Source organism: Oryctolagus cuniculus, chromosome 3 (genome assembly GCF_964237555.1).
Source record: "Oryctolagus cuniculus chromosome 3, mOryCun1.1, whole genome shotgun sequence".
In the NCBI taxonomy this organism is placed as follows: domain Eukaryota; kingdom Metazoa; phylum Chordata; class Mammalia; order Lagomorpha; family Leporidae; genus Oryctolagus; species Oryctolagus cuniculus.
In genome coordinates, this window is record NC_091434.1 from 93167761 (window position 1) to 93185117 (window position 17357).

Below are 17357 nucleotides of genomic sequence, written 5' to 3' on the forward strand. Positions count from 1 at the left end.
AGGAAGAAGCTGCTGAAAATTCAGAAAGGTGTGAACTGAGAAGTAAGAATAAGTTTTGAGGAGAAGCAATCCAGAACAATGGGAGCCAAGGCAGAGGGGAGAGAGTTTTTAGAGATGTAACATAGAATTTTCATAAAAATACATTGAATCAGTAATTAAAACAGCTTGGTACTGGCACAAAAAAATGATACCTAGGTCAACAGAACAAAATAGAGAGTCCAGAAATTAATTCACTTACATACAGCCAACTGCTTTTTGACAAAAGTGCTCAGACCATACACTAGAGCAAGGATAATCTCTTCAACAAATGGCACTGGCAAAACAGGATATGTAAGTGTAGAAGAATGAAATTAGGTCCATACCTCTCACCATATACAAAAATCAACTCAAGATGGATCAAATACTTAGAATTTAAGACCTGAGACTGGGGCCAGCGCTGTGTGGTAGTAGCTAAAGCCACCACCTGCAATGAGGGCATCAAGTCCCAGCCGCTCCACTTCCAATCCAGCTCCCTGCAGATGTGCGAGTGAAAGCTGCAGAGGATGGCCCAAGAGCTTGGGCTCCTGCACCTATGTGGGAGACCTGAAAAAAGCTCTTGGCTCCTGGCTTCAGACCAGCCCAACTCTGGCCATTGTGGCCATTTGGGGAGTGAACCAGCAGATGGAAGATCTCTTTCTCCTCTCTCTCTCTCTTTCTCTCTCTCTCTCTCTCTAACTCTGCCTTTCAAATAAATAAACTTGTATTTAAAAAAAAAAGACCCGATGTGAATGGAAGGGGAGAGGGAGTGGATAAGGGGAGGGTTGCGGGTTGGAGCGACGTTATGGGGGGGAAGCCATTGTAATCCATATTCTGTACTTTGGTAATTTATATTCATATTCTGTCTTTGCTACTTGCAAATAAAGATGTCAAAAAATCTCAAAAACAAAACAAAAAAAAGACCCAAGACTATGAAGTTTCTGGAAGAAAATGTAGGAGAAACACACCAAGACACTGGTGTACAGGACAACTTCTTGACACATGCCCCAAAGCACAGGCAACAAAACTAAAAGCAAAAGCAAAACTAAACAAATGGGACTATATGAAACTCAGCTTTTGCACAGTAAAGGAAATTATCGATATAGGGAACAGATATCCAACAGAATGGGGAGAAATATTTGCAAGCTCTATATCAGCATCTTAAAAAATTCAATAACAGGGGCCAGTGCTGTGGCTTAGTGGGCTAAGCCTCTGCCTATGACGCTGTCATTCCAAATGGGTGCCGGTTCAGGTCCCAGCTGCTCCTCTTCCAACCCAGCTCTCTGCTATGGCCTGGAAGGCAGTAAAAGATAGCTCAAGTGCTTGGGCCCCTGCCCACGTGGGAGATTGGAAGCTCCTGGCTCCTGGCTTTGGATCACCCCAGCTCTGGCTGTTGCAGACATTTGGGGAGTGAACCAGCGGATGGAAGACCTTTCTCTCTGTCTCTCCCTCTTTCTATCTGTAACTCTACCTCTCAAACAAATAAATAAAATCTTAAAAAAAAAAAAAACTCAACAACATAAAACCAACCAATCCAGTTAAGAAATGGGCAAAGAACCTCAACAGATAGTTCTCAAAAGATGAAATACACATGGTCAACAAATATATGAAAAAAATTGGTCAACATCAGTAACCATCAAGAAAATGCAAATCAAAACCACAATGAGATATCACCTCACCTCTGTCACAATGGCTAAAACCCAAACACAAAGTAACAAATGCTGGCAAGAACATGGACAAAGGAAAACATTTATACACTGTTGGTAGGAATGTAAATTAGTGCAACCACTGTGGAAAACAGTGATTTCTTTAAAATGATTTCTTCAAAACTAGAAATATGGGCCCAGTGCCGTGGCTCACTTGGTTAATCCTCCAGCATCCCATATGGGTGCCAGGTTCTAGTCCTGGTTGCTCCTATTCCAGTCCAGCTCTCTGCTGTGGCCCGGGAGGGCAGTGGAGGATGGCCCAAGTGCTTGGGCCCCTGCACCCGCATGGGAGACCAGGAGGAAGCACCTGGCTCCTGGCTTCAGATCGGTGCAGTGCCAGCCATAGCATCCATTTGGGGAGTGAACCAAAGGAAGACCTTTCTCTCTGTCCTCTCTGTCTCTCTCTCTGTTAATTCTACCTGTCAAATAAAAAAAAAAAATATTATACTACTGTAGTTTTAATGATCTGCAATTGCTTAAATTTACTGATATTTGGGTGAAATGGTCATTTTTCCATTCAATTATTATTTAGAGGCATTGTCTATATTCCCACTAACGTAGGATCTTTTTGCTTTTTACTTGTTAAAATTCTTATTTGGTGGGCCGGTGCTGCAGCTCACTAGGCTAATCCTCCGACTGCGGAACCAGCACCCCAGTTCTAGTCCCGGTTGGGGTGCCAGATTCTGTCCCGGTTGCTCCTCTTCCAATCCAGCTCTCTGCTGTGGCCCGGGAAGGCAGTGGAGGATGGCCCAGGTCCTTGGGCCCTGCACCTACATGGGAGACCAGGAGGAAGCACCTGGCTCCTGGCTTCGGACTGGTGCAGCACGCCAGCTGTAGCGGCCATTTTGGGGGTGAACCAACGCAAAAAGGAAGACCTCTCTCTGTCTCTCTCTCTCTCTCACTGTCTAACTTTGCCTGTCAAAAAAAAAAATTCTTATTTGGTGAAGTATTAAGGTTTTTCATTGTAATGTAAATTTAAAATATATTATCTCAAAAAATAAAAAAGAGGGAAGAAAGGAGAGGGAGAGGGAGGACGAGAGGGAGGAAGAGAATATCATTATGTTCTTAGAATTTTATCTACAAATCATATTGAATCTGTTAAAAACTAATTAAAAAGTTAAAAAAGGCAAAATAAATGAATAAAATCTTAAAATAAAAAAATCTACTTTGTTAGCATCCTCCCCCCAAAAAATATACTGAATCTGTTTTAATGCTTCCAGAAGGATGCAAATAATGTTTGAAATTTTGGAAATACTTGGTAGTTACTTTAGTTTTTGACCTGTGTTTCCTTGCATGGCAAATTACATCCAATGCTTAAAACCCTTGGACTTGGGAAAGCATCCATGGAGACATAAGAAGGCACTGAATAAGAATTCTCTTGACATAAGACACCTGCATTTCAAGCAAGCTCTCAGGTGATACTCATGGCCAATCAGTGGACCTCACTTTAAATAGCCAGGTTTGACGCAACAGGAAGTGACCAGCATAAACCTTGGCTTCTCCCAGGGAACATGCCAAGCCCCTTCTAGAGTAGGCAGAAGGAAAAGTGAACTCAAAACCCCACCTTCTTTCAACGTTCTAAAGCAGAAGTGCAGATTCTCTTCTCTCCAGTCAGTTCTTGGTGATTAAATACTTAGTCACGTCCTTACAGGGGGTCAATGAAATTAAGATAATCATGATTCCAAGACTAATGAGCTTGTTAGAGCATCCAATGGAAGCAGCCTTCGGCTCCAACTTGGCAGGCTGCCTCCATCCTCCCTAGAATTCTCCATAAACATACCAAATCTCTTGGCAGTCATTTTCAAATGCATCATTTCCTACAATAATTTTGTTAGATGCCTAAGAATAGGAGGTAGCCCACGTATTCTGTATCTAGCATCAAAAGAGACCAAAAAAAAAAGTCAAACATGAATTCCATGGGCTGAGTCAGAATTGCTGAGAACTCTGGAGTGGAAGGACTGAGGGTGAACTTGGAAATAGTTGAGGCCACCCCTGCCCTCTCACTCCCCAGACACATTTTAGTACTTTAGGAGCTAATGACAAAAATCACACTCAGAAACTTCTTAAGGGCTCATTCAGTAGAGACTGCAAAGCCTAAGAAATAACTCAGGCCCACACACAGCATGCTCCACCAGGCAAGCCCATCAAAGCACTTGAGGATGACCGTGCTGTTTCCTTTTACCCTAAGAAAGAAAGCACCTGGCTGAGAGGCCTCCAAGTTCTATGCAGTGAGAACCTCACAGGGAAGGTAACTTAATTAACCATTCAGAAGAGCACAGAGAATTCCCAGCAGCCCCAGCTCCCTAAACACCACATCTGCCATTTATTCCCTATGCTGTCATTTCCTGCCTGCAGTGAACTAATTACACACAGTGGGAATTCTGGAGCTGCCAGTTCTAGTGTTTATCTGCTGTTAACTTGTTGTGTGACCTCAAAGATATGTCTCTAGTGCCTTTATTTCCTCTGCTATAAAAGCAAGATAAGGGAATGACACGCTTGACAAAATGCCCTAATAGAATACTACAGTCATCACTATCCTAGAGATGCTCACGGATGGTAATTAACGTGTCTCTTTTACTAAAGCCTTTAAAGATAACTGATGACATGTTGTGAAAAGCGTGGGATCTCAAATGATACTTCCTCTTTTGCTAAAACAGGTTTCAGTGGCAAATACTGCCTGTAAAACTGTTGATAAAAGCAATACCATGTGTGTTTCTTTGTAAATCACTCCATTCCATTCAACGAGATGTCCATAAACAAACCTCTGACAATAGATAGGGACTTCATAAGTAAAAGAGACCCTAAGAAAAAAATCACACTAAATTAGATATCTATTGCCTTAACATCCAGCACTGACAACCTAGTTAAGGGGGCAGGCATTTGGCCTAGTGGTTCAGCCTCTGCTTCAGATGCTCGTATTCCAAATTGAAGAGTCTGGATTCAAGTCCTGGCTCCTCTCCTGATTCCAACTTCCTACTAATGCACACCCTGGGAGGCAGCAGGTGATGGCTCAATACTTGGGCCCCTGCCACCTATGTGGGAGATTTGAATTGAAGTCCCAGTTCCCAAATTAATTCTGGCCCAGCCCTGGCAGCTGTGGGTATCTAGGGAGTGAACCAGTGGATAGGATCTCTCTATCTTTCTCTCTCCCTGCCATTCAAGGAAATACTTTGAAATCATAGAAAACTATGTTTTAGAAGAATAGTTAGTGGAGTTCTCTGTGCTGTCTGGTGAGGAAAGCTAATCATGAAATATTCTGTATGCAAAATAATCAGTATAATCTGATATTATAAATCTACATGGGCATAGAAACATATGCAATAAATGGTAGCTATATTCCACATCTATCTGTAAGAACCCCAGCCCCTTTCTTATACATTTTAAGATGCAATATATTATAGTTATAATACACATTAATCATTTATGTATCATGAATTTAATACAAATTTCCCGTCTATTGTCTCTTCGTTGGTATAGAAGTTTTAAATTTTAAAATATTTGTTCATCTTTTCCTCACAAGTTATTTCTCTTGCTTTAAACCATGACAACAGTCATTTCTGCAGATCTATTTTCTGCTAGTCTTTCAATAATTCGATTTGCAATATTCATCTCTCTGAAGTTTATTTTTGAGATACAGTATGTATGCTAGAGTCTAAATTGAAGTCTTACCATGTCCAAACCATTTATTAAATAATCTATTAAGAAATTTTTCACCTTATTATTTTAAAAAATCTAGCATATTTGACCTATGTAAAATTGAGAAATAATTCCAATTCACATTTTAATATAAAACATAAAGACCTTAGAGTAAAAACCCCAACATACATAGTCATTTTTTCAGAAATCTCAGTAAAAGATTATGAACAAATGGGGCTGGTGTGGTACAGTGGGTTAAGCCACTGCTTGTGTGGCACCAGCATTCCATACAAACGTCAGTTCAAGTCCCAGCTTCTCCACTTCCCATCGAGCTCCTTGCTAATGTGTCTGGGAAGATGGTGGAAAATGGGTCAAGTGCTTGGGCCCCTGCCAGCCCAAGTCTGCTCCGTGGCAGACTTGAATGAAGTTCCAGACTCCTGGCTTCAGCCTCGCTCAGTCCTGGCCACTGTGGCCACCTGGTGAGTGAACCAGCAGTTAGAAGATCTCTCTATCTCTCTGTTACTCTGCCCCTCAAATAAATAAAATAAACTTTTTTTTTTAAAGAGAGAGAGATTATGAACAAATCAAAATTCTCATCAAGTCATTGCAGCCTCAGTGAGGTCTCAATCAGCTGAGCAATCATCCCTGTTCAGCAGCAGTTCCTGCCGTTCCGGAGAAGACTCTGAGAAAGTAATTGTGGGGTACGTATGTACACGGCACCTGAGTCACCACCAGTGTTTGACTTCTCTGCTTATTTCATGGGAGGGGCCGCTTTGTGGGTGGTAATGTTTCTCTAAGCCTGAAACAACGGGAAATTATTTCCCTTGGACTGAACAAAATAAATGCAAAGAAGCAGAAGAATTCATTGTTTAATTTGGTCAAGATTTAGAACCATCATTTTCCCTGTATTGATTTTTTCCTCCAGATATATTAGAAACCTGCCATATACAATATGTACTATATAAATTTGCACTTGTTTTTAGGTTTAAATGTCGGTATCTTGCCATTCCCATTAAAATATAAGGTCCTAGAAAGCAAAGGCTGTGTTATAGAGAAGGAAGAAAGTAAGGCAGGGAGTAAGGAAGGACAGACAGACAGATTCACTGTGAACTTACAGCTGCCTCTTTGCTGGGGCTTGCCCATAATGGATATTCACAAAAGACTGCCAATGGAAAAACTATGCCAGTGTTTCTGCCATAAATGATTCTTAAGGGAGAAAAAAAAAAAACATATATCACTGAAAGCTTTCATCTGAATTCATCTCCCCTACTGAGTAATACGGACAGATTTTTGCCATCAATTCACACACCCTGAAGCACAAGACATGATGATCTTTCTTTTCATTTGCATAGCTACTATTCGTCATTATGCAGCCCGATTTTTTGCTCAACAAAATAGCATTGCACCATTAAGATTTCAGCATGTCTGTTCTTGCAGTGACTATTTTGAATGGTGCCTTTTAGAAGCAACCACTTTAAGAAAAAAAAAATCACTTCTAAAGTATATACTTTTCATAGTTTTAGGACCTAAGGTTTTCTGAGTTCATTTCCCTCCTGCTTTCTCCTGTAGGTAGGGAATGACTGAGAGAGGTCACTCTGGAGCAATGCAGTGGATGGATCCTCAACCTTAGAATCTCTGCTTTTAAAAATCTCCTGCAATAAATGGACTATAAAAACCATTATCATCATTGTCGTCATAAATGCCACAATTTATGGAGCATCTCATTCACAGGGTCTTCAAAAAGTTCATGTAAAATGCATGTTATGTAAAACCTATGCATGGGCTGGCACCGTGGCTCACTAGGCTAATCCTCCGCCTGCAGCGCTGGTACACCGGGTTCTAGTCCCAGTTGGGGTGCCAGATTCTGTCCCGGTTGCTCCTCTTCCAGTCCAGCTCTCTGCTGTGGCCCGGGAGGGCAATGGAGGATGACCCAAGTGCTTGGGCCCTGCACCCGCATGGGAGACCAGGAGGAAGCACCTGGCTCCTGGCTTCAGATCGGTGCAGCGCGCTGGCCGTAGCGGCCATTTGTAGGGTGAACCAATGGAAAAGGAAGACCTTTCTCTCTGTCTAATTCTGCCTGTCCAAAAAAAAAAAAGAAAGAAAGAAAGAAAAACCTATGCATGGATTTAAGATGTCTTTGCACCAAAACAAACTTATCTATTAATTCCATTTCCGTGAACTTTTTGAGGTGCCATCATATATATCCATCACATAACTAAACTGCTAAACATTTCACATGCTATTTCCAATGCTGTTTTTGTTACCAAAACTGTTCTAGAACATGTTTCATTCCTATCTCTGAAAAAAAACTGTTCAATTTAATATTTTACTTTATTAACAGTAATTTTAGATATTACTTAATATTTTAATCTGAGTGTAGCATTGTAATAAACCTGATGTTTACATTATAATGTACTTATATTCTCATACATAAACAGAAAACCATAACCTATAAAAATGTCCTGCCTGTCCCTGCTTCTCTTTTTTCTGATGGAGAAGAATGCCTACATTTGTCAGGCAGCATAAGGAGGCCAGAGAAGAGGAAAAGACCTGCTGGCAAAGCAATCATATTTGACTCCTCCCATCACTGTCCCCATCCCACTCCCAAGCCCCAAGGAGTCTAGGAGAATGGAGAGGTAGAGTTATGCACCAATAAATACTAAGCAGGCTGCCTCTCCCTGCACTCACCCCCAGCATTTCCCTAGGGGTGTTGGCTAGAGAGTCATGCTCACAACCCAAGGTGGAGAAAGCAAATGTCAAGGAATCCATGGAAAAAAGGCAATTCCTTCTGTTGCAGTAGGAGAGATGGCGATTTTTTTAAGGGAGAAAAAGTTATTACCATAGCAGTTTACATCTACTACCAACCATGTGCCACCTGGCAAGTCTGGGAGCAAAGCTGCAGAGCATCCCTGCCCAAACCCCTCTGCTCATCTCCAAGCTTCCATTGAGTATTACTAGAGGGTATTATCATCCCCCTCTCATTCCACAGATCTAGATTCAAACCTACACTGCCATATTTTCTCCTAAAACACAGTCTCTCCCAAAGACACTGGAAAGCACAAGAAAGAATACATTTGCTAGGCCCACAGCTTAGTTTAAGACAAGTGCAGAAAAGTCACAAGTCAAAGCCAAGCCCTGGGGTTCCAAGCTTGGCCCAGGTGAATGTGGCCAACCCCCACCCCCAGAAGCTTCCTCTTGGAAGCTACAAAGCGGCAGATACAGAAGACACCAGCTGCAGCCTGTGACCACATTGCTGGCCCCAGTTCTTTGCCCCTCCCTATGCTCTTGCCCTTTACCAAGTGGCTTCGCGGCTCCTCCCACTATAGGAGAGCAGGATAAGCTCCTGCCCTTGGATTCTGTGCTTTGGCTGCTAGACCCAAAGCCTTAAGCAGTCTTGCAGGTTTCTCCTACCCTGACACTTCTACCATTCCCTTGGGAATATCCGTCTGCCGCCCTCAGGGTGGGTCCTCTGTGGAGCAGATGCGAGCCCAAACTTCATGCCCAGCCTTGTCTCAGCCAAGCCCCAGGCACCCTGCTGCTGCAGGAGCAACAATAAATCATCTTTGTTTTAAGCCCCTGCATTTCAGAATTTTTTATGTGGCATATTATGCCAATAGTTAACTGATATTCAGTGCAAGGTAAATGTTCATAGAAAATAAACAATTTTTCTCCTTTCCAAAAAATAACTAAATTTTAATATGTGCCTCCTATTCTAAGAGCTTTAGGTAAACTAACTTACTTATTCCACATAGCCACCCTGTGAAACAGAGAAGATTTTTATCCCTACTCTTTTTTATTATTATTATTTATCTGAGAGTTGGATACACAGAGAGAGGGAGAAAGAGAGAGTACCCATCCACTGGTTCACCCCCCACCCAAATCGCCTGCAACAGCCAGGGGTCAAAGTCAGAAGCTAGGAACCCAATCTGTGTCTTGCATATGACAGGCAGGATTTACACCAGGTTCCAGCCGGGACTGGGACACAGGCACTCTAATATGGGATACAGGCATCCTTACCAATGTCTTAACCTCCAGGACAAATGCCTGCCCCTTATTTCTATTGCAAAAGCTGCAGAGGCACAGTTAGGAACTTGCCCAGAGCAGGCACGTGGTCATGGCAGGAGTCAAGAGCCCACCACTGGATCCTCAGCCTTTCCTCATAACCTCTGTGCTAAGCAGCCTTGCAAACCTCTCAGGCTACCCTGCCTAAAATTTGAAATAAGTCCCCATGCCCCCAGGATCAAGTCCAAACTGACCTGCACATCAGGACAGTAACAAGTACAGTATTCAAGGCCCTACCCAACCCAGTCCCTGGTTATCTTGCCCAGATTGTCACTCTACTTCCCCACTCCCCTCCTCTCCTCCCTCCTTTCCCCTCTCTCCAGGTCTTCTCCAGCTGTGCTGAGCCTACACTTTACTAAGCCCACCAGCTCCTCAAACCTTTGCACCCTCTGCTGCCTCTGCCTGGACCACCTCTAGGCCACCCTCTAGGCCACAAGCTTTCTGCAGGAAGTGATTCTTGAGGCTGCCCAACCTCAAGTGTTCCCACAGCGTCTGGAACCTTCTGGAGAGACCACAGCCTGCTTTCAGGCATCACTGGCCACTTAGCTCTTCCCTTAGTCCAGCCAGGAACCACTTGACGGCAAGGCCTGGGCCATATCCATCTTTGTCAGCCCAGTGGTTAGCAGGGAGCCTGGTCTCATCATACAAGCTCAATAAAAATTAACTGAATTAAAAAGCAGATGAGAGGAACAACATGATGGGGAAATGGGTATGGGGACAGGAGATTTAAAATTCCATTTTTAAATAGCCAAGTATTCATCTCTAATCAATGTTAATTAAAACGCTCAGCACCCCTGGGTCTCCAGCTATATATACTTCAATCCGAGAAGTTCGTTCATGACCATCACCTCGGCCAGACCTTTCCTTGAGGCTTATGTGTTCGCCAGGTTGTCCTGGGACAAGTAACAAAAGGCACTGTGTTTGCTTGAAATGGCAGGGGACTCAGAGGCCTCCTCCCTAAATGCTTACTCTTGGCAACACAAGAATGCACGCATTAAGCTTCCAAAGGGAACGGAGGAATCTGACGGCCCAGGAAGGTCCATTACGAAGGTGTGAAAGGAAAAGATGCCCGTGACAAGGAAGAGATAGATGAAGACCTGACATGGGGTAGAAAAGGCTTATTTAACAGGAGCTAGCAAGCAACTCACAGGGAGGCCCGGCGCTTGCAATCCCAATGCAGCTGACAGGTGGTTATTACTGCCTTAACCTCACAGATCCCCATTACAGGGTCAGGGCTCGGCGGCTGACAGCTCCCACAGAGTGCTGACGAGGGCCTGTGGTGGAGGCCAGGGCTGCCTTCAAAATCGCATATCTCCCAGGCTGCTTCAGTGGTGGGGCCCCAGACTTGGAGAAACTCTATCCAGTCCGAGTGGAAGGGGGTGTCCTGGTGTCACAGACCGAGAGCCGATAAACGCAGACTCCTTCCCCTTGTGACAGCTTCACAGTCACCAACCTGCAGTTAGGACTCGCTGAGAAGGAGGGGGGGAGTCCCAGAATAATGGGTGCTTCTGATCCCTTTCATGTTCCACTTGGACCAGATGTCAGGGTGACAGACAACTGCGATGTCAGAACCTGCAGCGGCTTTGCGACCTGGCCGCCTAGGAAGTTTCAAGCACTTCCAACCAAAGCTTGCTGAGGCATCAACATGGAAGAACTGAGGCTGCTCCCTTTGGGGGGCAAAGACCAGGGACCTCAGTGGTTGGTATAGAAACAACTCCTGAGATGGCCTGGGGGAATCTTGGGAATCTGGCTTGGAAATCATGTATTTAATGCAAACCTGTGTTTTGCAGCGATCAAAACTATGGTTCAGAGGGGTAAGGGACTTATCCAAGGTCACACAGTTGGTAGACCGAGAACAGGACTTTGGTTCCTGACTGCCAGCCCACATGCTGTTTCCTCTGCATGGTGTCAGCCCCTCTTCTAGGAAGAGCCATCCACACCTTCCTTGCCTCCTTCCCCTTTAGTGAGTCCCGGAGCTCTCTAGCGGAGCTCAACAGCAACTGAGTGACAGTATGTTTTAGTAATGCATTTATCATACATATCAGGGGAAGCTCTGCTATAACCATCAATCCATTCCCCCACCCCCACAATGACCCGGAACATGCTTAAGTCATCGGAGGCCTGGGATGACCTGCAACCTTCCCGGGATCCCCTGCAACCTTCCCGGGATCCCCTCTCCTCATGGGAGGCATTTCCTGCAGCACAGAAGGAAATGACTGACTGCCCGCAATGCTGTAATTCTTCAGTCGGCTGCGTCCGCCCCTACACAAGATCGGTGCTGCTTTTAAAGTACTGTTTGCCCTGCATTTTAATTTCATTTTAGAAGTCTACAAGGAGAAAAGCTAACAGTGAATTGTAGGAACTGGAGGGGCCTTTACAAATCGCTTACAAGGCACAAATAGGGTTGTTCCTATTTCCTCTTTGATTGAATTGGCTGCTGTATCATGCAGTAAACAATGTGAACCAGAAAGGACTCTACATTCTTATCTCAGCCTCTCACATAATCAAAAGGGAAAAAACGCAATGTAATAATAAAAAAAGAGAGAACCGGAACTTCATATTGGTTTAAAAGTTAATTAAACTTGAAAGGTTTGTGGAGACAATTCATTTTCTTTTGTAGCCTAAGACCACATGGTTTGCATTCCATTTTACCAGTGGAATGATAAAAGTAACCTGATGTCATTTCATCATAGTCATAAATAACATATACAGAAGCTAGAATAAAGAGTTTCTTTTTAAATATAAAAGTAAAAATGGAAACGCACATACCATTCAATTTTGAATTGACATAAAAAAACCAAGTAAGCATTTTAAGGTGTGACTGACCTACTTAATTGCTTTTGTTAAAACTACTTCCATTCTTGTCTGGAAGAATGACTTAACAGTAAACACATAGGGATGGCTTTGTATGTGTCCTAGTGAGAGTCTTCTTAATTGACAAGTTTAAAACAGATGGGGTATCCTCTTTCCAAGGAAAGTTGAGTGTACAATTAACCAGCAAGGAAGCCTCCCCGAAGAGGCTTTCTGGATAACTCAGACTGGAGTCGGATAACGTCGTCCCCCTCCTTGTCAATTCCATGTCATCAGCATCGATGGAAAGGACAAGACTGAGTATCCTTCACAGGCAAAATGAAGCAGGAATCCTAGATGAGTCACATTCAAGATGAGCGTGGTAGCTGGTGTTAGATTACCCAAACCAGACACAACAAGTGGAGCCAGGAATGGGCTGTACACGGATTGCCTGCCTACAGAGAGTGTGTGTGTGTGTGTGTGTGTGTGTGTGCATGCATGTGAGTGTGTGACACGGGATAGGGTAGGGAGCTGGTGTGTATAATAAGACATTTCAGAGAAATCAGAGTTGCTAATGAGCAAGAATAGAAATTCTTGGACAAAGTAAGAGGTTATGCCTATTGAAAAATACGGAGTTGGATGAAACAACTTACAAAGATCAGAGTGCCTGGTTCAAGTCCCAGATACTCAGCTTCCAATCCAGCTTCCTGCTAACATGCTGTGGGGAGCAACCCGGACTGGACTAAGTTACTGGAATTAAGACTTATTCTATGCATCTGCTCTCCCACAATATGGCGCTGGGAGAGAAGAAAACAGCTTCTACGCAGCTGCCTCTTGCCAACTTGAGTGATGACCTCCAGGAGCTGATCCTGCTCCTGATTGGAGGAGAGCAGCGTACTCGGCGTGTGGGCAGCCGAGTTAGGATTGGCGGAGGAGGACTATAAAGGAGGAGAGAGACGGCATGCACCAGGAACATCTAAGGGGAACATCTGAGGGAACACCTGTGCAGCCCCTAAGAGAGCCGGCCGGCAGTGTGCCACTCCCCCGTGGAAGTGGGGAATGTGGCAGGGGGAACCGCCCTTCCACGGAGGTGGAAGGGTCGGTAGCCAACCCGGGAAGAACCAGCAGCAAACCTGGGGAGGGCCGAGCAGACAGAAGAACAGCGCAGGGTCCTGTGTCGTTCCTCCACAAAGAGGGGGAGCGACATAATGGTGCCGTGACTCGGATAGGAAACCTAGGAGGGAAGAAACGGGAAGAAGTGGGAAAATACCGGAGAGAGAGACTAGCAAAGAGCCTAGGGGAAAGCCGGACGGAAAAGGTGCCGGAAGAAGCTATCAAAAGCCTAGGCATAGACTCGGATATGGACTACGGGGGGAAGCTGGGAGAAATCTCTAAGGTCGAAAGCAAAAGTGAAAGCTAGAACAAACAGACTCGGATACAGACTGTGGGGAGAAGCCAGGAGAAATGAGGGAGGAATATTGTTGGAAGAAAACTTAGGGAAACATACCGGGTAGAGAAAAATGTTAGGGAAATTGAAGCCGCGGGGGGCAGGCCGAGGCGGAGACGTAAGCCAGCTTGGAATTCTTTAAGTCAGCCCGGGGGGCAAAAGGCGAAAATCTGGAACCAGAGGCAGAGACGTGGGCCGCCAGGTTGGAATCTGTCAGATTAGCCCGGGGAGCAAAGGACGGGAAGCCAGACTGAAAGGGGCAGATGCGTGAGCTAGGTTGAATTCGCCAGGTTAGCCCGGGGAACTTAGATTGAATACCAGTGGCAGAAACGTGAGCTGGGGCTGTGTGACTCGCGGAGGCTGCCGCGCGCAGAGAGAGCGTGCGGGGCACAAGTAGATAGGGATCGCTGGGCTAGTGCAAGGCCGTGGTGCAGGCGCGAAGCCGGGAAGCCGCGCAGATGAGAGAAGTGCTGGCTGAAGCGGCTCAGAGCCGGGAAGCCGCCGAGAAGCAGCCTCGGGGCGGGCGCCGGGAAGCCGCAGGGATAAGAAAAACAGAAGTTTAGACGTAAAATGAGAGAAATAGGAATGCTGGTAGATAGAAGTAAAATAGGAGAAATAGGAATGCCCGGAGATAGAGAAATAGAGAAAGGCCTCCCCACAACACAGCAATGAGAGAGCTTGGATTCGGTCTGCCTGATTAGGACGATAAGCACCTGCGGGCGGCTAGCAGCTTATGCGCCGCAGGTCACCGAAGACAGGCACGAATTAACACCAATAAGTCTCCCCACAATACGGCAATGAGAAGGCTTGGGTTCGGTTTGCCTGGTAGGACTTGTAAGCACCTGCAGGCAGTTCTAGCAGAGTAGAGCATGCGCTGCAGGGCACCGAACACAGGCACGCATCAGCGCCTAAAAACCTCCTCACAACATGGCGAAGAGAGGACCCGGATTCGGTTTGCCTGATTGATAGGGCTTGTAAGCACCTCTGGGCAACTCTAGCAAGCAGAGCAGAGTGTGTGCCGCGGGACACCGAAGACAGGCACGTATCAACGCCAAAAAATAAAAAGAAAGGGGGATCTGTGGGGAGCAACCCAGACTGGACTAAGTTACTGGAATTAAGACTTATTCTATGCATCTGCTCTCCCACAATATGGCGCTGGGAGAGAAGAAAACAGCTTCTACGCAGCTGCCTCTTGCCAACTTGAGTGATGACCTCCAGGAGCTGATCCTGCTCCTGATTGGAGGAGAGCAGCGTACTCGGCGTGTGGGCAGCCGAGTTAGGATTGGCGGAGGAGGACTATAAAGGAGGAGAGAGACGGCATGCACCAGGAACATCTAAGGGGAACATCTGAGGGAACACCTGTGCAGCCCCCAAGAGAGCCGGCTGGCGGTGTGCCGCTCCCCCGCGGATGTGGGGAATGTGGCAGGGGGAACCGTCCTTCCACGGAGGTGGAAGGGTCGGTAGCCAACCCGGGAAGAACCAGCAGCAAACCCGGGGAGGGCCGAGCAGACAGAAGAACAGCGCAGGGTCCTGTGTCGTTCCTCCACGAAGAGGGGGAGCGACAACATGCACCCATGGAGGACGCAGATGATGGTTCAACTGATTGGATCCCTACTACCCACATGGGATACCTGGATTGGGTTCTAGGCTCCTAGATTAGCCTGGTCTAGCCCCAGCTGTTGCAGTCATTTGGGGAGTAAACCAGCAGATGGAAGATCTGTCTCTCTATCTTTCAAATAAAATAAAAATAAATAAACAAATAAATAAAAATTTTAAAATAATTTCCAAGGCTCCCATCCTAAAATTCCTTGATATTAAGGGGGTAGATAGTGAATGTTCTAGCAGAAAACTGGGGCTCCAAGAAAATGAAAAAGTTCATGGAAAATGGCATTAAAAGATAAGTTTATGTTGTTGCAATAAAATCTTTTTAAATTTATTTTATTTACTTGAATGGCAGAGTGACAGAAAGAGGGAGAGACAGAAAGAGAATCTCCTATCTGCTGGTTCATTCCCCAAATGGCCTAACAGCCAGGGCTTCACCTGGGTCTCCCATGTGGGTAGCAGGGGCCCAAGCACTTGGGCCTTCTTCTAATGCTTTCCCAGGCATATTAGTGGGGAACTGGTTTAGAAGCAGAGCAGCTGGGACACGAACTGACACTCATATGGGATACTGGTGTCACAAGCAGCAGCTTAACCCACTGCACCACACCACTAGTCCCTACTGCAAAAACTTTTGAAATCCATTCAAATGAGAGGTCTTCAAAATGTCCACAGAAATTGCAGATTATGAAAACTTGTGCATGAACTTCCCCTTTTTTTAGGTCTACCATGTATTATTAAAAAGGATCGACTTTATTTTATTTTTTACCTAGAAACCTTTTATTTAAGGTATACAAACTTCATGCATTTTATGGGTACAAATTTAGAAACATAGTGATTCTTCCCACCCTACACTCCCTCCCACCAGTACTCCTACCCTCCTTCCCTCCCTCTCCTATTCCCATTCTTATTTTTTACTAAGATCTATTATCTTTTTTTTCCAAATGAGAACAGTGTTCTATATTTTTTTTTTATTTTTTGACAGGCAGAGTTAGACAGTGAGAGAGAGAGATAGAGAGAAAGGTCTCTCTTCCATTGGTTCACCCCCCAAGTGGCCGCTACGGCCAGCACACTGCGCCGATCCAAAGCCAGGAGCCAGGTGCTTCCTCCTGGTCTCCCATGCGGGTGCAGGGCCCAAGCACTTGGGCCGTCCTCCACTGCCCTCCCGGGCCACAGCAGAGAGCTGGACTGCAAGAGGAGCAACCGGGACAGAATCCGGCGCCCCTACCAGGACTAGAACCTGGTGTGCCTGCGCCGCAGGCGGAGGATTAGCCTAGTGAGCCGCAGCACCGGCCACTAAGATCTATTTTAAATTAACTTTATACACAATAAGATTTAGCCTACACTAAGAGTACAACAAATAGTATGAAAATAAAAAAAAAAAAAAACAGTTCCTCAGTAGTCAAGACAAAGGCTGTTCAAATTCATTGCTTCTCAAAGTGTCAATTTCACTTCTATAACCTTTTAGGTGCTCTATTAGTTACCACAGATCAGAAAAAACATGGGGTATCTGTCTTTTGGGGACTGGCTTATTTCATTAAGTAAAATGTTTTCCAGTAGCATACATTTTGATGCAAACAACAGGATTTCATTTTTTCCTGCTGTGTAATATTCCATGGTATACATATCCCATAATTTCTTTATCCAATCATCTGTTTCCTTCAGACAGGTTATCCTTTAATGGGAACCACTTGCCAGAATCCCTCCCTGTGTGTCTCGCCTGTGTGCACCCTGAGGACGTAACTTGCATTTAGTTCACCTTTGTGACACCAGCACATACATGGGCATATAGTAGGCACCCAAAGATGTGGAAAAACTAGTATTTCAATTTTAAATAGCAAAAGTTTAAATATTAGATAGTGTTAGCCAAACTCCTTCATGTTAACATTAAAGTCCTCTTTTCTAGTAGCCTCTATGCCAAGACACCCAATGCCTAAGACAAAGGGAATTTTCATTCCTTCCCTAGAAGGAATCAGACAGCAACACTTGTCCATGACCCAGATGCTTGGAATATAAGTGGTGTTAGGAGGAGGTGCTTACTTATGTGGTTAAGATTCCCCAATACCACATCAGAGAGCCTGAGCTGAAGTCCTAGGTCCAGT

The 17357-nt window shown here is 45.0% G+C and overlaps 1 protein-coding gene across 14 annotated transcripts in view; it reads right to left on the bottom strand.

Annotated features, from left to right (window-relative positions):
- The window catches only part of LYPD6B (LY6/PLAUR domain containing 6B), a 241649-nt gene that overhangs the window by 211110 nt on the left and 13182 nt on the right, over positions 1–17357 (bottom strand). The window lies entirely within an intron of this gene.